At 44.0% G+C, this 10012-nt stretch overlaps 1 protein-coding gene across 1 annotated transcript in view; it reads left to right on the top strand.

The window, feature by feature from the left end:
• The window catches only part of LOC147725271 (integumentary mucin C.1-like), a 72815-nt gene that overhangs the window by 31059 nt on the left and 31744 nt on the right, over positions 1–10012 (top strand). The gene's annotated exons all lie outside the window — the stretch shown is intronic.

Genomic DNA, 10012 nt, shown 5'->3' with positions numbered 1-10012 from the left:
TTCACATTGAACTTCTCACAAAATGCTGGGTCGACTACTACTATGTAAGCAATTACGTGGTAAATTTACAATGCATCAACGTAAACTAAACAACGGAAACTTCGCCCTCTACTCTGACTAACTGGTTTTACGCCGCGTCAAATTTCGCTGCCGGTCCCTCTTTAAACTCAGGTGAAGTGCAACATTCCAGAGGGAATGCCTCGTGACATTCTTTCTGATTGGCCCACCTGTGACATAACACTAGACTGCTGACCCTGATTTTCCTTAATGGCGGCCATCTTATTATTCCAACTGATATTTTTAAGTGCTCTGCACCCTTGGTTGAATATGACGGGGGAAGTGATGGTATCTATTGATATCTTGCTTAGTCCCGAGCGTAGATGGGTTCTGACAGTATGTTCATTAATGCATAAAATATCCACATTGTGCTTTATTAGAATTTGAAGGCATATACAAATCTGTATGTCATAATAAGAAGTGTTTAGGGGTGTAGTCTGGTTGGTGCTAGAAAAAGTCCATAACATCCAAGGGAAAGATAAAGTGGAGACCAAACAACAGACTTGCTATAAGTTGTCTCTAATATGAATTGTCTTGCCTACTATTACAAAGTTAGCTAGAAAAAGATGAACAATTTAATAATTAAAGTCCTTTATGAGGCTTGATTTCTTTTTTGGCACATTTGATATCAGATCTTGAAACTAATGGCATACGTCCTCTGATTCAGCAGTAAAGTCTCTGTCGTAAGGCTCGACCCATTGCGTGTCTCACTTGCCTACAAACGGTTATAGACTCTTCTCAGACCAATGGAAATGTATCAGCTGGACTCTATTTACCAATATATTGGGGATTGCCTCATCAATGTATGCACTCTACCAAAGCTTATGGCACATGTAATAAAGCAAACAAGATATACATCACACTTTAACAGCGTATCCTAGGCTCCAAACTCTAAATGTGGCCCTCACTTGTTCAGTACTTTGTTCTGCAGTTAGCAAATCGGACCCCAATAATTTGGTCAATGTAACAGATGTGATATGAATCACCACATAAAAGTGTATTTAATTATAAACAGCCAGGCAATTATTTTGAGAGTATAAAACATATGGCAGGTGTTAATTTCACATAACCAATTACCTTTATAAAAGATTATGGGCCAGATGTAGGTGAAATAGATTTACCGATTTTTAATTACCGAATTTTACTGATTCGGTAATTAAAAATCGGTAAATCTAAGGGGTGGATATGTAGGTATTCCAGATGTGCTGGAATACAGATTCGGAAGAATTCGGTATTTACCGATTCGGTAAATACCGAATTGGTAATGCCCATTCATTCCTATGGGCTTTGAAGCCCATAGGAATGAATGGGCATTACCGATTCGGTATTTACCGAATCGGTAAATACCGATTTTCACACAGGTACAGGGGGTGTCACTTTGACACCCTCTGGCACCCCCAAAACTGGCTCGGGTGCCATGTTGCAGGCATACATGCCCTAAGGGCAGGTCTGCCTGTCACATGGCATAGGTGTGCATGCACACATGTGCATGCACACCGGAATCGGTATTTCACCATCAAATTGGATTTGATGGTAAAATACCGATTCGGTAAGGCCTCTGGGACTCTGAAGAGTCCCACCTACATCCGGGTGCCACAGAATCGGTAAAATTACCGAATTTTTATTTTACCGAATCGGTAAAATTACCGAATCTGTAATTTTACTGATTCAGTAAAATAATGCCCCATATATACCTGTCACCCATTTACCGATCAGTAACGGCTAAAATCGGCCGTTACTGCTCGGTAAATGGCCTCAAACGGCCACCTACATCTGGCTCTTAGTAACTGATGTGTTTATGGCTATTTCTTTCATTGTTAAACATGAATATACGTGTAAACATGCTCATGAATGGTATGAAACTGGTGTTTCCCTTCAAGGAAATTCGGCTGGATTCAGCCACATTTTTACAATATTCACGTAAAATAGGCTAACAAACAAAATACATAATTTGTTTACTTAATGCTTTCTTGAAAATCTGGAAAGGTGAGCCAGGTCATATCTGTGGAATACACAATGTCCTGAAGACAACTGTGTGCAGCATGACCGTCCCTCTTTTATGGGGTCCCTGAATTTGTATTGTACATGTCAAGTATCCTTGCATGGAAAAGGGCAAACTTCATCCCTCTGCTGAAAAGGCCTAACTCAAACCCAGAAACGCTTTGTAATTTTAGACCAATAGCCCTGCTCCCAGGAGCCTCTAAGATACTGGAAAAACAGTGAATGTTCAGCTAATGTCGTTCCAAGAAACTTTCAACCTTCTTCAAACCTCACAACCTTGCTTCAGACCCCGGCTTTGTACTGAATCTGCACTGATGGAGATTATTGATTCCATTAAATTCACACTAGACGCCAGATTTTATGCGGTCTTGCACGGATCCTTCTGGCAAATAGCCGCACCACTATAGGGTTGGAGGGCACGGCCTTAGCCTGGCTAGAATCCTTTATAAAGGATAGAGAACAGATATCTGGCTCAAACCATTCCGCTCTGAATCAAAATGAATCAAATACAGCATTCTCTAGGGATCGGCCCTGAGCCCCACTCTTTTTAATATATGTCATCCCACTGCGAAACCTCAGAGAGTCCTTTGGCATCCAGGAACTTTCCTACATGGATGAATTGCTGCTTACATATAACAAAAATAACCTTAATACCCAGGAACCATTTTCAGCCTGCATGACTGCAGTATTAGGCTGGCTCAAATGCAACGCTCTATCAATTAATCAATCATGGAATTATAAGTAGGCTACTCACACGTGAGGGACTCAAGGCGCTGGGGGGGTCCGCAGATCTGTTTAGCAGAAGAGCCAGGTCTTGAGAGTCTCCTGAATGTGTTCAGGGAGGGGGCTCGTCTGATGTCTGCCCGTAGCTCTTTCCAGGTCTTGGCTGCAATGTGAGAGAAGGATCTTCCACCTGCTCTGGCTCTGTGGACCCGCGGGGGTTCGGCCAGTGCGAGATTAGAAGACCGGAGGTTTCTTTTGGGTACGTGGAAGTTTCTGTCATTGAGGAATTTGGCTCCGTTGCTGTGTAGGAATTTGAAGGCGTGAGTGAAGATTTTGAAGGTGACTCTTTTCTCCACAGAGAGCCAGTGAAGACTCATAGGTGTTTTGGCTGATGTTTTTGTGTCGGGGGATGCCGCGGACGAGTCTGGTGGTGGTGTTCTGAATTGTCTGAAGTTTGCACAGTAATGACTTGTTGATGCCGGCGTAGAGTGTGTTTCTATAGTTCAGTCTGCAGGTGATGAGTGCGTGGCTGACTGTCTTCCTTGACTCAGGGGATCCACTTGAAGGTCTTCCCGAGGTTGTTGAAGTAGCTGGAGGTGACTGCATTGAGCTGTTGGTTCATGGTGAGTGATAAGACGAGTATGATGCCCATGTTCTTGGCGTGGTATGAGGGGGTAGGTGGGCTTCCGAGGGCGGTTGGCCTCCAGGTGCTGTCGTCCCATGCAGAAGAGGTGGCACAGAGGATGAGTACTTCTGTTTTCTCAGTGTTGAGCTTCAGGCAGCTGTTCATCCAGACTGCGACGTCTTGCATTCGTTTTTGGAATTTGAGTTTGGCAGTGGTGGAGTCTTTGGTGAAGGAGAGGATGAGCTGGGTGTCATCGGTGTAGGATACGATGTTGAGACCGTGTTGTCAGACAATGGTTGCAAGGCGGGCCATGTAGAAGTTGAAGAGGGTGAGGCTCAGTGGTGAACCCTGTGGGACTCCGCAGGCGATTTTCATGGGGTCAAAGAAGAAGGGTGGGAGTCTGATTCTTTGGCTTCTTCCGGTGAGGAATGATCGGATCCAGTGCACGGCTGTATCTTGTATATCTGCTTCGTGTTGTCTGGCAACTAGTGTACGGTGGGAGACAGTGTCAAAGGCTGCTGATCGGTCGAGTAGGATGAGAGTTGCGGATTGGCCTTGGTCTAGAAGGTTGAGGATGTCATCTGTGGCAGCGAGTCAGGCTGTGTCTGTGCTGTGGTTCCTTCGGAGTCTGGATTGGGACGGGTCATAGACAGCGTTCTCTTTAATGAATTGTGTCAGTTTCTTGTTGACTGTTTTCTCTGCAACTTCGGCTATGAAGGGGAGGAGCGTGAAGGCCGATAGTTCTTGAGGTCAGTGGGGTCAGCTGTGGCTTCTTCAGCAGGGGTCTGACTTATGCGTGCTTCCAGTCATCATGGAAGGTGTCTGTTTTGAAGGTGGTTTTGATGGTACATAGTAGTTTGTGCGCGATGGCAGCCGCAGCTCTGTGGTAGATTTGAGCGGGGTAGGGGTCAGTGTGGCCCGAGTGGATGCTTTTCATGGTCTAGGCGGTGTCTTCGGCCGTGATCGGTGTCCGGATGGAGATGGTGGGCTGGCTGGTGCTTCTGGGGATGTACAAGAACTGTCACTAACTAATGCTAAAGATAGTTAGCAGCAGTTTTCCTAACACAGCTTATCAGCAAAAATTATCGCCCTATTAGCGATGTATATTCAATACATCGCTACATGACAATAGTTCTAGGTAGCTGTGGTGAAAACTGCCGTTAACACTAGTGTGAAGGTGATACGAATTCTTGCGTTAGTAGACGAAAACTGACGAAAGGCCAATTTGCGGGCAAATAACTGACATTAGTCAGCCTAACGTGACTTTTTTTTGCCTAAAGAGGCAAACATAGTCTATATATCCTCCCTTCATGAGAAATAGGAATAAAAAATAAAAAGAGTGCAGATTGGATCAGCCAGGGCCAAGTGCAGCACAGATCAACAACCCTCTCCAAGCCCCCTAACAGCCAGGATGATGAGTCAAAGTCCCAGGGGAAGAGGAAATCCAGGGCTACAATCGTGAAAAGAGGTGCATCGCTCGGCAAAACCAGTGATGTACCACTTATCATTGCCCATTCCTTGTACCACCAAGGCATCCAAAACCTTGAAAGGGTGGACAGTGCCTGGGGCCCAATGGCCTTGCTGGGCTCACTTCTTGGCCCCGGGGTGGGATACGGGGCTGCTGTGGAGTTGCTGGCACATGGTGGTAGACATTGATACATTGCTGATCACCCTTACCTGGTGGTGAAATCTACCAGGTCGCATGGAGACATGGTGCTGATTTGTGTGAGAAGACTGCCTGGTGCCCATTGGTGCTGTGAACAGTAGAGGCGCTCCTGCGCAGCAATGTAGGGAGGTCTACATTGCATACCACGTACCACCACTACACTGGGATGCACAAAGGACATTACCAATGGTGGGCCATGCCTCTTTGCATCACAGGCCGGAGGATGTTGCGCTGGCCGGACGCTGTTGATGGTGAGGCCCATGAGCTGCGCCGAACTTGTGTGACAGGAGCACTGCAACTTCATGCCTGAGGGGGCCCTGTTGCATCACCTGCATACAGGGGTTCCCCAGTCGACTTGGCATTGACTGCTGTACCCTAGCTTGTGAAATCCTGCTTGGCACAGGCTCCTGAGTCACAGATTTGGACAGGGTACAGCAAATTGTGCCACAGTGTCAATGCCCAGTTTGGTTATCATTACGGGAGGTCGGAGTAGGGTATTTTTGAGCTCTGCCCCTTCTGGATATGTGAGACACAATACACTAAACCCTGTCTGGGAGGTGGTCAAACCTCCCTGTCGAAGAATACCTTTGTTCTGTCTTACGCTGCTCGAGCTTGGTCAGCATCAGCTGTGTTGTGCTGTCCTGGTCTAGAGGACTGGTACCTGGAGCTCTGAGGGCCTATTATGTAAACCTGTTAAAATCCATTAAATCTATTATGCATTATATGCAAAATCTAAGATCAAAAACATTTCAGTACAGCTAATAATCATTATAATGGCTATTGGGTAGCTTCAACATCTTAGAACTAGGTTTCCAAGCATCTAACAGGTATTAGGACACTTGCTACAATCCTGATGATAACTTTTAAGTAGTTTCCAGCTAAAATTCATCATATCGGGATTAACCACACTCTTCTAATCTGTACTTTTCACTCTTCAAAGTGTACTTTGGACAGAAGAACAAAAAGTGTTCTTCAAGTTCGACCATGCATGAGGGGCAGATGGACAAGATATTAGCACCCTTCCATTTGCAGCAGAATTCATTGACTGGCAAAATGCGGTACCTTATCTTCGGAAATAAAGATTTTGCTAATGGAGGTTCTATTCTTTTTAATTCCCCTGTAGTTCCTTTGTTTAGCCATATTTCATCAACATAAAGCCAGTATCTCTTTTGAAGGATTGGACAACATTTATTTTTTGTATACTACTGGTATTAGTCCAAAACTCACTCATACCCAATCTGTACAACCAACTCCTTAAGTACTTGAGCCACGGAATACACCCTCCAGTATCACATCAACTAATGATTCTCTCATGGGGAGTGGTGAATTATTTGACCAGACCCAAATTTGATATGCAAGGGGCCTGAAAGCAATTACATATGCTACATTTTTTAATAGCCAAGTTCAAGCACATAGAGATCAGGGCGGCATTTCGAGGAAGTTCCAGGACCGATCTTATAAAATAATTTTCAGTTTTTTCAAAGGCCCCTACTTTATTTCGTCCCCCAACTCCGTGCCATACAGTGCTGATACAATGCCCTTCGCTTAATACACTTGAACTGGGACAACAGAAATAAGAAATGAAATACCACCATTTGTAAAGCACTCCGGAGAGGAGTACCAGTGCTGGGGGCTGTTGGGAAGAATAAATGAGCTTTTTCCCAGAGTCACATTGAGGTAGTTTATCCTTTCGCTGGCACCGGGAATCGAACTGTGAGCCCCTGTGTTCTGGAGTCAGCCACCCTGGCCACTGCACCACACCTCGTCCCTGGTCCATAAATTTACATTTTGAATTTTTTACCAAAGCAGAACTTATATGTTGGAGTGAAAGCTGGATGTTTGCAGTTTGTGGGCCCCATGATAATGAATTTGTCATCTTACGCCTCAAATTGTGGAATTGCTTCACCTGTTCTAACAAAGTGGAACCCACTGTTATCATGCCCCTAAAAGAGTTATCTGGGTTGAATACCATTGATTTCGTTTTCTTGGTAATAATTTTTGAAAAAAACACCCACAAGCTGCTCTAAATGGTCCACTAGATTTAGAAACCTGATCGGGTCCTACAATTAAATGGGGTATTATTGGAAAAAAAGCAAAGATGCCACTGGTTGACCAGGAAGCTTGGGGGGGATTGTCTTTGCAATTTGTTTGTGATTCAATCAATCCATTAATGTAAAGATTGAACAGAGTAATCCGAAGTAAACATCCTGGACGCATGCATCTGTTTAGCCTATTGCAGTCAGTCAACTTACCACCCTCCCCAACTGACTTGTGCATCATTATCCCTGTGAAGTCTAATCAATATCTGCAATAAATTAGTCGGAACCCAAGCTTATTCAGGGTTACCCCATAATTAATTTTCAGGGGACTAGATCTAATGTGGCATGCATGTCCTCAAACACAGCATATACATGTTCCCTTTGGATTGTCACTAATTTCCACAAAATCATTTAAAAACAGGACAATTGGTCTATGGTACTTGTCTTTTCTCTAAAACCTGACTGCAGGGGTGACAATATGTTCCCTTCTATCATGCAGTCTAAACGCCTCTCCAGCAAATGCCTGCAAAATAGTTATTGTGCTATATCAATCAAGCTGATAGGTCTGTAATTGGCCAGATTGCTTTTGTCCCCCTTTTTGAATAAGGGTACTACCTCTCCACCTAACCAAGAATCTGGTATATCTGCTCCCTTTAAAATAGCATAAAAGCTATCCCCAGATTTCGGATTCCGAGAGATATAGATCACCTCAAATTTTTGTCTAAATCTAGTGCTCTACCCCGTTTGTAATGTGGCAATTGCCCCCTGATTGCAATATGTATTTTTTTATGTAAACAAACGTGTTTTCCACAGCCAAATGTGCCATTGAACCACAATCAAGAGTCAATTGTGGCTACGGAGGAATCACAAGAGGGCAGTGCAATGTAAAAGGCTGCTGCTATGATGACAGCAAACCGGGAACTATCTGGTGCTTCAATCCTTTTCAGCCGAACGGTAAGGTGCTAAGAAGAAGGACGACTGTGTTTAGAATTTCTGGTTTCTTGTAAAACAGTTTAGGATATTTTGAAAAATCAAACTGATTGACTAGATTTATACAGAAAAATCCCCCTCTATGTGGAATACATGCCAAAATCACATAAGAAACTACTGGCACAATGGCCTCCACCATACTATCTATGCAGTACAGGAAAGTTTGACTTTGAAAACTTCAGAGTTGGTATCACCTGTATGGCCTTCTGTGAGGAGCTGGCCTGGTATATGATGTCCACTAATGTAAGTGGGCACCTGGTACCATTCCAGACAACACTTGTGGAGATTTGAGAGGTCTTAGACAACCTTTAAAGCTCTCTAAGTGGTAGCTCAGGAGAGTATCCTTCAGGGTAAGTCTTGAAGGAGTATAAAGCAGCTTGTTTTACCAGAATGCAATCTTATAGGATAGATTAAATGAAAAGGAACGACACAAAGTATTTTTAATAATATTCACTGAAAAAACGATAGGTTTGACACCAGTTATAGTTAGCTGGAAATTTTACTGACATAAAACCATTGAAATTCCCACGTTATAGTTAGTTGGACTCACTATAACTTGCGCGCCTGCAATGCACTGCTGATGACGTCACACAATACATCACTCATGACATGGTCAGTGACATCACTCATGACAACACTGATGACACCATCCAGTGAATGTGTGTCTTTTTGACAAATAAATATGTTTTATATATGTATCTGTAAAGGTCGATGGAAGAATAAATGTTTAAAAAAGTGTCTTAATGTATGTTTTAAAAAAAAATGATTGGTTAACTGGCTTATGAAGTGTATCTTAGTGAATACATATATTAGCGAGTATTGTTTAAATATTTAAATGTTTGTATCAGTGTTTCACTTTGTGTATAAGTGGCTGCATGGGTTGGTAAGTAGCTACATGTGTGTGTATATGGGCTATTAGATTTTTTTTTAGTATCAGTATGTCTGTATAGTTTGGTGGGGGTGTTACTTAGCACATAGATGCATCAATGACTGACTCACTGTTTGTATGTGTTTTGAAGACAGCATATGTGCAGGACTGTATGGGTGGATGAGTGTGTATATGTGTGTGTTAGTGAGTGAATGACTGTCTCACTAGTGTCTTTATCAGTAACTACATATGTTTTATGTTTTATGTCCCGGCCCTCCCGCTGATACCCTTGGACCCCAAAGCAGCAGAAGAAAAATGTGTCAACCTGGCCACTTTTTTTGACGATAAGATCAAAAAAATCCTTGCCTCCCTTCCTGCTACCAATCCTGCCATCTTAGAAAAAGCCAAGGACTCATCCCCTTTGCTAGGGAACTCTCCTGTGGAACCCGATTCACCTCATTTAGCGTCATTCGGACCAGTCACCGAAGAAGAAGTAGCAGCTACATTAGCATCTACAAAGAGTGGCGCCCCCAGCGACTCAGTTCCCATACGGTTCGTCAAAGACATCACTCGGACCATTTTGACCAAACTCACTGCCCTCATTAACACCTCGCTAGCTCAAGGAGAAGTCCCGCAAAGCTGGAAGGAGGCAGTCGTCAAAGGACTGCTTAAAAAGCCTTCGCTAGACCCCGCGGACCTATCCAACTACAGACCCATCTCGCTCCTCCCTTGGATAGGTAAGGTCGCCGAGAAGCTTGCAAATAAAAAGCTGTCCCACTTCCTAGAAGCAAACCATCTCCTTAAAAACTCCCAGACAGGCTTTAGACCAGGTCAGGGCACTGACACCGCCCTCCTTGCAGCTGTAGAGAAGGCTCGGGAAATCATCGACACTGGAGGATCAGTGGCAGTGGTCCTCCTAGACCTAAGCGCGGCCTTCGACACTGTCAGCCACCAGGTCCTAACCCAGCGCCTGGATAACATCGGCGTGAAAGACAGTGCGTTGAAATGGCTCACGTCCTTTCTCTACCGACGCTCCTTTCAAG

The sequence above is a fragment of the Lissotriton vulgaris genome, chromosome 4_1, assembly GCF_964263255.1.
Source record: "Lissotriton vulgaris chromosome 4_1, aLisVul1.2, whole genome shotgun sequence".
NCBI classification, from domain to species: domain Eukaryota; kingdom Metazoa; phylum Chordata; class Amphibia; order Caudata; family Salamandridae; genus Lissotriton; species Lissotriton vulgaris.
The sequence above is the reverse complement of the archived record's forward strand: the minus strand, read 5'-3'. Positions and strand labels throughout refer to the sequence as shown.